Below are 15459 nucleotides of genomic sequence, written 5' to 3'. Positions count from 1 at the left end.
CGCGGGGATTCAAACCGCCAACCTTCTGATCAGCAAGTCCTAGGCTCTGTGGTTTAACCCACAGCACCACCCGTGTCCCACATGCACTGTTACTTGCCTGAATAAAATTTCAGAATCATAGAATTGTAGAGTTGGAAGGGACCCCAGTGGGTCATCTACCATCATCATCATCATCAACAACAACAACAACAACATCTAGTCCAACCCCTGCAATGAAGGAATCTCGGCTAAAGCATCCATGACAGATGGCCATCCAATCTCTGCTTAAAAACTTCCAATGAAGGAGAATCCAAGGGAGCTTGTTCCACTGTAAAACAGCTCGTACTGTCAAAAAGTCCTTCCTAAGTTTCAGCGGGAATCTCCTTTCTTGAGATTTGAATCCATTAGTTCAGGTCCTCTACTCTGGAGCAGCAGAAAACAAACCAATTCCAACTTCCATGTGACAGACTTCTAGATATTTGAGATAGTTATCAGACCACCTCTGCATTCTATTCCCCAAGCTAAATATCTATTATAAGTAGGAGACCCTGCTTGTGTGTTTTGGGTGTGGGAGTATGGACAGTATGTTCTGTAAAAGATGTACACAAAATGTGTACTTTGCTGGGGAATGCATTTAAAAGCCCCTAGGTAAAGGGATCCCTGACCATTAGGTCCAGCCGTGACCGACTCTGGGGTTGCGGCACTCATCTCGCTTTACTGGCCGAGGGAGCCGGCATACAGCTTCTGGGTCATGTGGCCAGCATGACTAAGCCGGTTTTGGCGGACCAGAGCAGCGCACGGAAACACCATTTACCTTCCCGCCAGAGTGGTAACTATTTATTTACTTGCACTTTGACATGCTTTTGAACTGCTAGGTTGGCAGGAGCAGGGACCGAGCAACGGGAGCTCTGATTGGCAAGCCCCTATTTTACATTAAAAGGGGCCGTAATGGGATGTCATGGCATGTAACCTATGAATAAGTCCCATTGAGATGAAAAAATGGGACAAAATCAGTTGCTTGATGCATCTTTGGCCTGATCCAACAGGGCTGTCCTTGTGACAAATGTTTAATAGTCCAAACTGTGGAATTTTATAGTTTGCAGATTTGTGGCTCAATTTGGTGAGAGGGTTTTCTCAGTTGAGACATTCTGAGTTTGTGCACTTTATTGAATGTGATCTCCCCTTTGATTCTCCATTTCAGATCTACCACTTAAAACACACAGGCATCCCAGCTCCCCTTCCGCTCTGCAAAGTGGTCATGATTAGTAACCGAGCCTGGCATGATATGTAGCTGACAGGTCTGGGAGGCCGGAAGCAGTGAGAGGAGGGTTAATGCCTGACAGCCCACTTGGTCTTCTGACGTGAAAGCGGAGAGAGCGCTTTCATGTGCCTTTCAAATTCCGCAGTCCCCCTCGCAGGCAAAGTGCTTTGTTCCAGCCTCCCCTGCATGGAACAGGTTCGGCCTCACGTGCGGAAATGTCAGTAAGGATTTTATTCAATAACCATGACTGCAGCAATGCTCAAATGCCTCTTGCACGGCATTCTCAGAAAGAGGGGAAAGTTTTCCGGAATTTAGCACACAAGTGAAGGCAGAATCTCTAGACGATTAATCAGATCACCTCTTGATCACATCTGCCTCACTTATATTATAGATATGGCATTATTATTGAATTGATACACACACACCATTTCCTACAAGGAATTATTGCAATGCGTCATACGTAGGGCTGCCTCTGAAGAGGGTTTGGAAACTTCAGCTGGTGCAGAATTCAGTGGCCAGGTTGCTCACCAGACAGGCAAGACGGTTTGAGCATATTACACCAATCCTGGTCTGACTGTAATGGCTACCAATTAGTTTCTGGGCCCAATTCAAAGTGCTGGTTTGGGCCTATAAAGCCTTAAATGGCTTAGGACCGCAATACCTCAAGGACCACCTCTTTCCATTTGAACCTACCTGGACCCTGAGATCATCTTTTGAGGCCCTCCTTTGTGTGCCTCCTCCTCGAGAGGTCTGGAGGGCGGCAACGAAAACGGGGCCTTCTCCTCAGTGGCTCCCTGTCTGTGGAATGCTCTCCCCAGGGAAGTTTGCCTAGCACCTTCATTATACACCTTTAGGTGCCAGGCAAAAACGTTCCTTTTTAACCAGGCCTTTGGTTGATTTCATTCACATCCTATGCCCTTTTAAAATGTGTGGTTTTTGTTGGGAGGGGGTTATTGGGTTGTTGTTTTTTATATTTATTATATATTTTGTGGTTTTATATCTTGATTTTATTCTGTGAACCACCCTGAGACCCCTGGGTATTGGGTGGTAAAAGGTAAAGGGACCCCTGACCATTAGGTCCAGTCGTGGCCAACTCTGGGGTTGTGGCGCTCATCTCGCTTTATTGGCCGAGGGAGCCGGCGTACAGCTTCTGGGTCATGTGGCCAGCATGATTAAGCCGCTTCTGGCGGACCAGAGCAGTGCACGGAAATGGCATTTACCTTCCCGCCAGAGCGGTAACTATTTATTTACTTGCACTTTGACATGCTTTTGAACTGCTAGGTTGGCAGGAGCAGGGACCGAGCAATGGGAGCTCACCCTGTTGCGGAGATTCGAACTGCCGACCTTCTGATCGGCAAGTCCTAGGCTCTGTGGTTTAACCCACAGTGCCACCCTCGTCCCAACATAGGGTGGTATATTATTATTATTAATAATAATAATAAACAACTCACAACAACCCTGCAAGGTGAGAGGCTGTTACTGCCCCAAGGCCACTTAGCGAGTTTCATGGTGTCACCCGTCATCAGCACCTCACTGCCAGTCTCACACAGAAGTTCTTTCGCATGAGCGCAATGTCGCACAGAAGATGGAGCAAGCTTGTTTTCTCTCTTGCTCCAGTGGACTAGAAAATGGTGGGTGTAAATTTCAAGGAAGCAGTTTTGGGGCTAAACATTAGGAGACGTTAAGAGCATATCCACAGTGAAACACACAGCTTGGGGAGAGTGCTTGAGGTATTGAAGCAGAGGCTTGGTGACCATGCATGATGGAAGGTGCGGTTGCGTCCCAAAGGCATCTGGTTGGCCACTGTGAGAACACGATGCTGGACTAGATGAGCCATTGACCTGATCCAAAAGGCTCTCCTTATGTGTTATGTTCTATACTGGCAACATCCGGAGAATTCAGGTCTGTGGGACAATATGAGGATGGCCTCAAGGGGCTGATGGTGGCAGAGGAGTGATGCAGGTATCTAGTGACGTTGCATCACTGCATTTTAATTATCAGATGCCCAAGGGTCATTATAATCCCTTATGGTGACCCCACACAGCAGCTTCTACTTTTAGAGTGGCACTGACAAACAAAATCACCGTTTGCATTGCGCTTCCGGGAACTCATTGGGCTAGTTAGTTAGAGAAAAAAAAGACATCAGTTGCTGTTGCATTTCTGCAATGATGTACCCATCCGAGCATGAGAAATACATTTGTAACTGTAAACACAATGGACTAAAATTGGAATCTGGTGTGGTCACAATGTGCTCGTCATTTCTCATCCCAAAAACAACAACAACCCCACACCGAATTTGGCTTTTAGGTCTGTACTTTTCTAATCCTCATGTGATTCTGAATTATGCATATTCTGTGGCAGTGATCTAATTAGATCACACACTGTTATGCGTCTTTTGCTTTGGCTGTTTGCCTGGTTTCCCACTGCGCCCCCCACCAGTTCTTCTTCACTTAGGAAATCTGTACTTTGCACCACTTTTGCACAACCTTCCCACTAGTTGTGTGTTCATGCGTGTTTGTGTAGGAGCAGCTAAAATGCACTGCCTCTCACAGCTGCTTGAGACTTGAAGGCATGGAGAGGGGAATTGGTACTTGCCAACAAAGGTCCATATAGTTAAAGCCATGGTTTTCCCAGTAGTGATGTATGGAAGTCAGAGCTGGACCATAAAGAAGGCTGATCGCCGAAGAATGGATGCTTTTGAATTATGGTGCTGGAGGAGACTCTTGAGAGTCCCATGGACTGCAGGAAGATCAAACCTCTCCATTCTGAAGGAAATCAGCCCTGAGTGTTCACTGGAAGGACAGATCCTGAAGCTGAGGCTCCAAGACTTTGGCCACCTCATGAGAAGAGAAGGCTCCCTGGAAAAGACCCTGATGTTGGGAAAGATGGAGGGCACAAGGAGAAGGGGACGACAGAGGATGAGATGGTTGGACAGTGTTCTCGAAGCTACCAGCATGAGTTTGACCAAACTGCAGGAGGCAGTGGAAGACAAGAGGGCCTGGCGTGCTCTGGTCTGTGGGGTCACAAAGAGTCGGACATGACTAAACGACTAAACAACAACAACAATCAAGGAAGGGGAGAGAACCTTGATTCAGTTCACAGTGAAAGGCAAATCTGACTGATTTTCACTTTCTGAAACAACAAGCAAACTATCCTTTGGAATTTGCACTTCTCCAAATTTCACAGCGCAGTTCTCCAGCCGAGTAAAGTGTGCAAGAATGAATATACTTCAGTAAAGTGTGCATAAAAATGTATTAGTGGAAATAAAAATGTGTATATTAGGCAAATGTGTATGCAGAAATGCAAAATATGCACTAAATTGCTGATGAATTTTCATGAATACCTTTGGTGGTGGTAGGAAATTGGCGTGATGAAGGAATGTGAATAACCGAACTGTTATAACCAAACTGGTAGAACTGTTCAGAAGCAGTATATCTCTGAATTCCTGATGCAAATGGGGGGGGGGGGGACCAACGACATCAAGGGTGGGCTGTTGCCTTCATGTTTGCTTTGTGATCTCCCCAGAGGGATCTGGCTGGCCAAGAGTGGAAACAAAGCTCTGATCCAAAGAACCCTTTTGCCGGATCTAGCTTTGCTACTCCTATGTTCCAGGAACGATCAGACTCTGACTTCAGTGACATCCTTGTTGAATTTATGCATCCCAATAGCAAAAACGTTTCCATGCATCTCCAATCTTGTTATCTTTGCGTATGGCTCTTGAAGTGCTTGTGTTCCACGCATGCAAATTAACCCACGGACAATTTGATTTAAATAAGTTTTTTTCTTCATTTTCATATAATTTAACAAATACACCCTTAGCATCTGAGTTCCCATCCTTCCTTACTTCCATGATGTTTCTGATCAAACCCTTTTATCTACTGCCTTAAAGGTAATACTTATTTCTGCAACATATATCCCACACTGCATTCCTTTATCATTCTGATTCCTTTGCTTATATTTACAGTCCTGCCTGCAGATCCACTCAACTGTAATATTTTTCCCAATTTGATTTAAATAGGGACAAATGTGTGCTCAGTTCCGATTTTGACTTTGAGGTCAATGCATATCCACGTTTTTTTGAGTAGGAATCCTTCTCTGACTATTGTGAGCTTCTGCCAGCCAGAGTGGACATCACTGGGCAAAATGGACCAATGGTCTGCTTAGAACTGACTCTAAGATAAGCCTCTTCCCTTTGGTACAATTAGGAGAGGTTGTTTGAGATTCCTGAGATTGTTTAGTCCTTGTGTTCAGTGCATGTTCTTGTTCAATACAGGAGCCAAAGAGCTCATGTTGCTTCTCTAAGATGGACAGTGCCCTTAAACCTGCAGGCACCATATAGAAGATCAATAGGAATGGTTGACTTCCCACTTACGCACTGCACGGCAGAGGCTTTTATTCTAGCGACAGTTAACAGAATTTAGCAGATCTGATTCTGTCCAGCAGAGGTCAGTGAGAGCCCACAGTAGCCTAAATAAACACTTATTTACTTGACAGTAAGTCCAAAGCATAGCAATGCAATTAGCTCTTAAAGTGTGCGTGCAAGAGTCGTGGACTTTGTTATTTGTTGCAGTAATATTTATATCCTGCAGAACTAGAGTACTGTGTGCAACTTGACTCTTATGCAAATAATGTAATATATATTTGGGTGTTCTTCATAACATTTCCCACATACTGATTTGAGCTTTCTTTAAGCATGCAAGGAAGGGGAGGAACGACAAAGCCATTGGGGCAAAAGTAGCAGGAAAATGGCTTGCATTTTCAGAGTGAGAACGGACTCATGAAAATGCAGGCCAGATTTTGGCATGCTGTTAATTTAGACTAAGCACCAAGAAGAACTTGCTGATGGTGCAAGCTGTTCACCAGCGGAACAGACTGCCACAGGAAACAGAAGACTCTCATTTATTAGAGCTTTTTGATGGGAATAGCAGCCTGCTTTGGAAGATGGTGGACTCTCCTTCATTAGAGGTGTTTAAGCAGAAGCTGGATAGCCACCTATCAGAGGTGTTTCCTGTATCATCAGCCAGGGGTTTGGCTAGATGACCTTTGAGTTGCCCCCAACTCTATGATCCCATGCTAATTCAGAGAAATCTTTTCTTCTAGCTCTAACCTTTACATAGGCCCTGAAATACCAGCTGCTACAGGGTTCCCATCACCAGGAAGTAGCGCTTTAGACAGGTGGAGGCTCTACAGAGTGTAATGGAAATAATTGCATGAGTTTGCTGCTCTGTTGCCTGATTGCTATAAAGGATGCTTTGAGAGAGTCTCTCTCTGAATGCTGTCTGCTAGTTCCACAGACACCTCCAGCCTTCATTGCCTCTAGTGTAAGGGATGGGCATGGAATGGGAAGGGTTGGGAGGTGAGATTTCTGACTCTAAGACAAATCTGACGCTTACAAGTGATCTCCGTGTGACTTCCAGGGTTCTTGCCAGCCCACCAACGTATTGCACAGCAACCTTGAAATGCCCTTCAGAATCCCACAGACTCAATTAAATGGGATCACATGATCCTCTTCCCATCCTGACACTTCGCTATCCCCTTCTGCGCCTTTGCTCTCAAGACAATTCATGGAACCAAGGTCACAGAGCAGAGTAATAACGTAAAAAGCCTTGCAAACTGAAAAAAACCACTTGCCTCCATAGCCTTCTGATTCGCTATATCCCCCAATGGGTTCATTACTACAACTGCTATTCTGCTGTGTTAATAGATCAGTGGTCGTTCCTCTGCAAGCAGCCATTGGGATAAAGGAAGCAAGGATTTATTTATTTTTTAAGGAGCGATATTTATTTTGCTCATTTGAAAGCCAGTCAGGCATGCGTAATGCTAATGTAGGCTGTGTTCTGTGTGAGACCACCTGAGAAATAAATGCTTCCAAAGTCTGAGCTGGGGTGCAGGAGATGATAAGTGAGGAGAGACAATTTGTGCATGACATTTTGAAAGGAAGGTTGATCCTGGAAGGTTCAGGGAAGACAGAAGAAAGAACTTCTTCATGCAACTGTAAGAGGCAGTCACAGCCATCAACAAAGATGGCCTTAAATAAGATGGCCTTAAATTCATGGAGCCATATTCTGCATCTCCACAGTTGGAGACAGAAATGCTTTTGAATACCAGTTGCTGGAAACCACAGGAAGGAAGAGCGCTCTTGTGCTCGAATCCACCTCGCGGGTTTCTGACAGGCAACATTTTGGTCCCTCTGGGAACAGGATGCTGAACGAGATAGGCCACTGGCCTGATCCAGCAAGGCTCATTTTGTGTTCTTGTTGGGTAAAGTTGACTTAGGGATGTGGGTGGCGCTGTGGTCTAAACCACTGAGCCTCTTGGACTTGCCAATCAGAATCCCCACAACCGAGTGCACTCCCATTGCTCTGTCCCAGCTCTTGCCAACCTAGCAGTTCAAAAGCATACCAGTGCAAGTATAGATGGGAAAATAAATGCCAAAGAATCACAAATAAATGGGCATTTTACAGGGACTAGATAGAAAGAGGGGAAGCCAACCCTAACATACAAGTTCGAATGAACAGACTGTGTACATGGATAAAGATATGAAGAAGGAAGGCCTGACTGGGGGTGGGGAGGGCTGGAGTGGGGAGGGAGGGGGAAGAAAAAAAAATAGTAAACCGGATGGTATTTTGAATTGATTTTGTTATGTAAGCCTTTTTTTCCAGAAACCATATATATTAATGTTATATAGTTAGGCATTGTAGTATGAATGAATTTTGTTCTGTATTGTTTGTTTTATAGAATATATATAATAATGTTATGTTATTTAGCAAATTTAATAAAACAGAAAAAACAAGTAGAAAAAACAAGTGCAAGTAGATAAATAGGTACCACTGCGGTGGGAAGGTAAACGGCGTTTCTGTGCGCTCTAGTTTCCATCATGGTGTTCCGTTGCGCCAGAAGCAGTTTACTCCTGCTGGCCACAGGACCCAGAAAGCTGTCTGTGGACAAACACCGGCTTCCTTGGCCTGAAAGTGAGATGAGCACCGCAACCCCATAGTCCCCTTTGACTGGACTTAACCATCCAGGGGTCCTTTACCTTTACCTAAAGCTGGCTTGATGGGTAGAAGTATCCAAGGCTATACCCCCCCAGATGTCCTTTTCATAGTACATCCATGATGATTTCTGCTCATGATGGCATTGGACCAGCTCCACGAGATCAAACTTTCAAAACTGTTTGCATCTGCAAATGTTTGGGGGCAGACATTCTCCTGTATTTGCAATTGGGGCATGTTCTATAACCTCCTGCTGAAATCCTGTAATGTTTCACACTGCAAGTGTTCCAAGTTGGGTTTGTTTGTGTTTTGGTCTTGCTTTTGTTGTGCAAGAATGCCTCGCCAGGCAGCAAGCAGTGTGGTAACACTGAAGAAGCAAAAAGGTGGTGGCAGGCATTTATGTGTGTGTAGAGGGACTGTACTGAGGAGGAATGGGGGAGACTGCTGCTCCCTCCTTCTCTACCTCTCAAAGAAGAGGGAGACAGTATAGATTTAGAACAGTGGTTTGAGGAAGGTCAAAGTCCAGAGGCTGCAGATGGGAGAAGTTGGGAAATATTGGGAGAGGAGCAGGAAGAAGAAAAAGAGGAAGATGGAGGAGGAGGAGGAGGAGGGAGACAGCTGACAGACTCAGTGTCTTAAAAAGCATGCCCCCCCCCCAATTTCCAGTGAGCATTGAAAGTAGGATAACAGAAAACTCAGAGGCAGAAAACACAGATCAGCCGGCACAGGTATGACATATGATAGGAGAGACAGAGAGGGTCGGACTTTACTCGGAGCAACACCATTATCTAAGAGGTGGCATCATACATCTATCTCTGTGAATATTGAAATAAAAACCTTGGTAAGAACTTCTTGTTTTCCCATTTCTGGCTGCCAGCTGCGAGGAAGGGGGATTGGATTCTGTGAAGTCTGACAGTCAGTGACTGTTCTATCTCTGCATTCAGAGGCTGGAAACCACAGGAGAGGAGAGGGCTGCTGTTTGTGTGTTTCCTACAGGGATCCGGTCAGCCATTGTGAGAACAGGATACTGGACCAGGTGGGTCATTGACCCGATCCAGCAGGCTCTCCTCATGTTCTTACGTAGCACAAGATGCTGAGACTCCATAAGAAAACTGAGAGAGTCACAAAGGGAATGCCACCCAATAGGTACTTTCAGGAGTTTGCTAACTCAGCTGTTGCATGTGTTGCTGTAGTTAACAACTCAAGCCAGGTTCAAAGTTTGTCCAAGACAGAGACAAAGCCACTCCTGGAGGTATCAGAGCGCATCACAATTCTCCCCAGCCAAGGTAGAGCAGAAGCCCTGGTTCCTTGGAAAACAGGCAACCAGAGGTTTGCACTGGTAGATCCAGTGGCAGGTAGTTCCAAAGGTGAGAGTGAAACAACAGGGGAACGTTATGTGTATAACAACTGTTTGTTTCTTCTCTAGATGCTGCTTTTGTTTTTGCAGCTCGGTTTGCCTCATATGGGGGAGGATGTTGTAATATGAGAGCTCTCATATTACAACAAAAATATGAGAGCTCTCATATTACAACAAAAACAAGAGCCCTACTGAATCAGACCAAAGACCCAGCCAGTTTAACATCCTGATTCCTACATTGGCCTACCTCGCACCAAACACTAAACCCATCTAAGCCAATGAGCATCGGTGCTGTATCCTTTTGTACCGAATTCTGTAGTTTAACTATGCCAGAGGTCAGCAAACTTTTTCACAGGGGGATGGTCCACTGTCTCTGAACTAGACAGGCCATTGATTTGATCCAGCAGTGCTCTTCTGGTGTTCCTATCTATGAATTGGGCTTCCACATTAATCCTACCACTAACCCATGTCATAGTTTTCAATTTTATGGGATGTTTAAAAGAACCAACCTGGTTGTCCCTAGAAGGTAGGCGGAAACCTGAGGCAGTAGGAAGGGGAAAGTAAGCGGAGGCAACTGGGAGGAATTTGTGCCAGGTCTTGCTCACCCAGCCCACAACTCTAGGAGATCTATTAATTCATTCAGAGCAAGTCGGAGCACCTAACCAAACCTCTCTTTATGGTTTTTAATGATATCGTAATGGATTGCGTCGTAAAACATGGGGCTGTTTAAATAACCTATCATTAAGCAGAGGGGCCCTTCTCTGATTGGCAGTCAGCTCCAGTGGCAGAAATGCGTTTTGCTTAATGCTGCAGTATGAAATTGCCTTTTAATGCATCATAGCAATTAAGCGTTTTGCTTAAGCACCAGTCAAAAGGGGGGCTTAGACAGATAAGTCATCCGCTTATCAAAATGGCTGTGGGGGGCCTGGAGCCGCCTCACGCTCCCCATCCCTCCCCAGCTCACCCACTGGAGGAGGACAGAGAGGACTTTTAATAGCACGGAGTGAAGAGTTTATTAGCCCTCACCTAGTCCGGCGTTTCTGGTTACAGATATGCTATCGATCGGGCTGAGTGAGACATTAAGGGGATGCCATTATGTCAATAGACGTTGATGGCCTTGAAACACAATCCATCTCCTGTCGGGAAGTAGGAGAGACAAGGCTTGTGCGTGCCATTAGAGAAGTCTTTGTTCAGGCAGAGGGGAAAACAACCTTCAAGGAGTGAGAAATATACCTTCAGATTTCTTGAAGGTCAACTATTCTCCTGTACATGAGTAGCAATGCCAGTTTTGGATATAGCCTAAAGTTGCTTTGGTGGAATGTTCTGGCCCATCTAGTTCAGTTTTGTCTACAATGCCTGGCAGAAGCTCTCCTGGGCATGAGATATGGGTTTCTCCTGGTCCTACCTGGATATCCTGAGAGGTGAATGAACCTGTGACCTTCTGCCTGCTCAGCAGATGGCCTTTCCCCAGATATTCAATTCCAGGCTCCCTGCAGGTTCAGAAGTCAGACCTTTTCCTTTATCCTCCCACCCCTTCTCCCATTCACATCAAGGGGCAAGCAAGGATATGGGTATTATAAGTAGTTACGGGATGAAGGGCCTAATTCCATCACTCAGTCCGAAGCCCGCTCCATCCCACTTTTTAGAAAGAATGCACAGAAATTGGCCATTCAAACTGAATAATTGTACGAATTCTGTGCACACTTCTTACATAAAAGTTCAGTTTCCACATTGTGTTTCCCCACACATAAAATACACATGGAGCCAGTGTGGTGTAGTGGTTAAGAGCGGTAGTCTCGTAATCTGGGGAACCGGGTTCGCGTCTCCGCTCCTCCACATGCAGCTGCTGGGTGACCTTGGGCTAGTCACACTTCTCTGAAGTCTCTCAGCCCCACTCACCTCACAGAGTGTTTGTTGTGGGGGAGGAAGGGAAAGGAGATTTGTGAGCCGCTTTGAGACTCCTTAAAGGGAGTGAAAGGCGGGAGATCAAAATCCAAACATTTTAATGTGTGCTTTTAAAATGTAAAATGTAATTTTGTGTTTAGTGCGTTCTTTGCACACTGAAACTGCCTTGCAAAATGCAGCAAAGGTTGCAATCCGATTCTAATCTGCAAGCAAGTTTGGGAACATGGAATCAGGTCCATCCATTGTGAAAAGCAGTCTGAACAAATGCCTCCTCCATTTCTCCTAGGTATAACTACGTGGTAAAATCCTGTAGGCAGCTGATGTTGTGGTGATTCAGCACATGGTCAGCTGGCCTACAGAGGTGTCAAATTGGTAGGTGTTGGGGAGGGCATCTGTCTAAAACAGGTTTCCTCAACTTCGGCCCTCCAGATATTTTTGGGCCTACAACTCCCATGATCCCTAGCTAGCAGGACCAGTGATCATGGATGCTGGGAATTGTAGTTTCAAAAACATCTAGAGGGCCCAGGTTGAGGAAGCCTGGTGCAAAACATTTGGGAGGCAAGACGCTTCAGTCTCTAGTCAAAATTAGGGTTGTTGCCTGATAATTGTAGATGATCGATGCAGTCAATGAAATTTACATACTTTTTCACTTTTCTAAAACTATAGTTTGCAGCATGGGGGAAATCATTTGTTTTTTGATGATAGATGCATACCCTGCAGCATATGCTGTCCTAGAAGGGTCAAGCCCTCCTAGAAGAACAGAATCATAAAGTTGGAAGGAACCTCAAAAGTAACTTTGCTGATTCTGCTATAAGCATCCTTATTAGGTTTAACCTCTCCTTATGAACTCTCCTGTTTCAGAGTGAACAAGGAATGCCTGTTTTAAGATGGTGACTGCCATCTGCAGGTTGTTGAACTCCATCTTTCATCATCCCCAACAAACATGGTCAATAGTCAAGGATGATGGGAGTTGTAGTCCAGCCACAACTGGGGGTGGGTGGGAAAAGGTTAGCCACCACCTATAGGTTAAAAGTTGCAGCCCTAGTATAAATGAGTGACTGTTTCCAATCAAGGAATGGTTGTTTGGACCTGTGTCCAATGTTCTGATCATAGAATAGCTTTTGATCCTGCAGAGGCATCTGCTATTGAAAGAGAAGTCAATTTGGTGCCCTCAAAATGTTGATAGACTACAACTCAACATCATCCTTGATAATTGACCATGCTTTTTGGGGCTAATGAGCGGTGGTTCAAAAGCAACAGATGGGCACTACCTAGGGGAGGCATTTTTCTGCAGTTCTGCCTCCCCCAGTGCCACCATCTAAACCAATGATTCCTGAACTCTTTTGGGCAGCCCCCCAGTTGGTTCCATAAACTCATCTCCAGAGCCCCTGACCCTACCCTATAGAAAACATTATTCATTGGTGACCTGGTGTTTTGTTAGCTCAAAAATCTGAAAACGAGCGAGGTCCCAACTAGAGAAGAATGGCAACTTAAACTGATGGAATATGCACAGCTTGCAGATCTAACGTATAGAATAAGAGAACAAGAAGAACATACATTTAAAAGAAGATTGGGAAATGTTTATTGAATATATGGGAGGAAATTGTGTACATTTGAAAAATGTTGGCAGCATTAAGATAAATTCAACAGCATAAACAAGGTTTTTTGTTGGATGTAATAATGGAATCTGGGACATGGGTGGCACTGTGGGTTAAACCACAGAGCCTAGGACTTGCCAATCAGAAGGTCGGCGGTTCGAATCCCCACAACGGGGTAAGCTCTCGTTGCTCGGTCCCTGCTCCTGCCAACCTAGCAGTACAAAAGCACGCCAAAGTGCAAGTAGATAAATACGTACCACTCCGGCGGGAAGGTAAACGGTGTTTCCGTGCACTGCTCTGGTTCGCCAGAAGTGGCTTAGTCATGCTGGCCACATGACCCGGAAGCTGTACGCTGGCTCCCTCGGCCAGTAAAGCAAGATGAGCGCCGACTGGACCTAATGGTCAGAGGTCCCTTTACCTTTATCTAATAATGGAATACTGAATGGTTTAGTTTATGTAAAATATGCAGGGATTTATGATATGCAAAACAAACCATGGAAAGAGAAGAAGGGAAGTCACTGACATTTTAAGGTTGTCTAAACAAATATTCTAAAGTGAAAAACAGAAAATTTAAGTGTGTGTGTGTGTGTGTGTGTGTGTGTAGAGAGAGAGAGAGAGCGCATTATTCAGAAGAGCAGATTTCGCAACCCACCAAGAAAGATAACAACACAATTAAATTCGAAAGTCACGATTAATTGCACACCTATTCAAAATCCAATTAAAACTATTTAGTTTAATTAATTCAACAAAATTAATGAACTCGGCCCACTGATACTGCCCACTTTTATCTCCCACTCCTCACCCCCAGGTATTCCCACTGTTCTACCCAGTGATGCTCTGGAACAGATGCAGGTGACACAATGGGAAGGGAGAATCACACAAAACTGCCTCTCCTTCTCTTACGTTGGTGGACGCTGAGTTAAAAGCTATTCCTTGAGCAGGACGGCAGCACTGGATTTTCACCCGTCGTCTAGAGTGCTGAATAATCCAGCCAGGCAGTTGGCATATCTCCTCCTCCCCTCGCTCCCATCCCTACCCAGCCGTTTAAGGCCAAAAGAAAAGAAGAGAAAATTGGGGAGAATTCTGAGCCAGCAGCTGGGAGGAAATGCTCTGAATGAGAAGTGTTTGCATGTGCATCTGGGGAGGCGGTCATTTGGTCTTCTGATTTCGCCTCCTCTTAAGAAAACAAATGTTGCTTTCCACAATAATAACTTCCCATCTTTGATTGCAAGGATTCTGAATGAAACCAGGGAGTTTGTCAATTTCAGCTATACATGAAGGCAGCAAATGCGACTTTCAGACTCTTCCCTTCTTGTTGTCAGCTGTTGCTGGATCATAAGGAAACCACAGCAAGGCTGTGTCACTGGGTTTCACTTGGACTGAAATTCAGAATAGATTTAGAGGTTCATCATCATCATCATCATCATCATCATCATCATCATCATCATTTTCTCCATCACTTGGTAGTCACAGAAATATAGGCCTCATCCAATGATGGGCTGTACTCAGCCCTGGAGCGCATGGTGAAATGAGAGCGGAGAGAGCTCCCCTGAGCATCTGCAGAGAACTGTTTCATTTGCAATGAATAACCACGGTGCTTCGCTAGTTCAGCCAGGATGAGAATTAGACAATACCCACCAATTATATATAGTGTCTGGAAAAGGAGGGTCCATTTCTGAATGACACTGGTGCATATGTGAAGCAAACAAACATGGAGGGGGTGGCGGTGGCTGTGTCTTGAAGTTTCCCAAGCCTCAGGAAGGTTAGATTGGTCTCAACTAAGGCCAGGGCCTTTTCAGCACTGGACCCAATCTGTTACAAAAAAATAGGGCCCTGTGAGACTTGACATCTTTCTGCAGGGCCTGCAAGACAGAGCTGTTCCACCTGGCCTTTGGTTTGGACTCAGACTGACCCTTATGTTGCCCTCCCCTTATGGTCTTGATTTATCAGCTACTTTAAAATGAGGCTGGATTTTAAATTGCATTTTAACCTGTATTTTAAATTGGGTTTTTTCCCCCCCTCTCTTCCCCCCCCTACTATGTTTTTACTGTGATTTTATTGGTGTTAGCCACCATGAGCCCGGCTCTGGCTGGGGAGGGTGGGGTATAAATAATAATAATTATTATTATTATTATTATTATTATTATTATTATTATTATTATTACAGTGGTGCCCCGCAAGACGAATGCCTCGCAAGACGAAAAACCCACTAGACGAAAGGGTTTTCCGTTTTTCGAGGTGCTTCGCAAGACGAATTTCTCTATGGGCTTGCTTTGCAAGACGAAAACGTCTTGCGAGTCTTGCGATTTTTTTTTTTTGCTTTCCCCCCTTTTTCTAAGCCGCTAATAGCAGCTTTGCCGCTTTGCC

At 45.0% G+C, this 15459-nt stretch overlaps 1 protein-coding gene across 4 annotated transcripts in view; it reads left to right on the top strand.

Annotated features, from left to right (window-relative positions):
• The window catches only part of ADGRB1 (adhesion G protein-coupled receptor B1), a 381906-nt gene that overhangs the window by 146175 nt on the left and 220272 nt on the right, over nt 1-15459 (top strand). The gene's annotated exons all lie outside the window — the stretch shown is intronic.

This window comes from Podarcis erhardii (genome assembly GCF_964252035.2).
Source record: "Podarcis erhardii genome assembly, chromosome: 8".
Taxonomy (NCBI): Eukaryota; Metazoa; Chordata; class Lepidosauria; order Squamata; family Lacertidae; genus Podarcis; species Podarcis erhardii.
The sequence above is the reverse complement of the archived record's forward strand: the minus strand, read 5'-3'. Positions and strand labels throughout refer to the sequence as shown.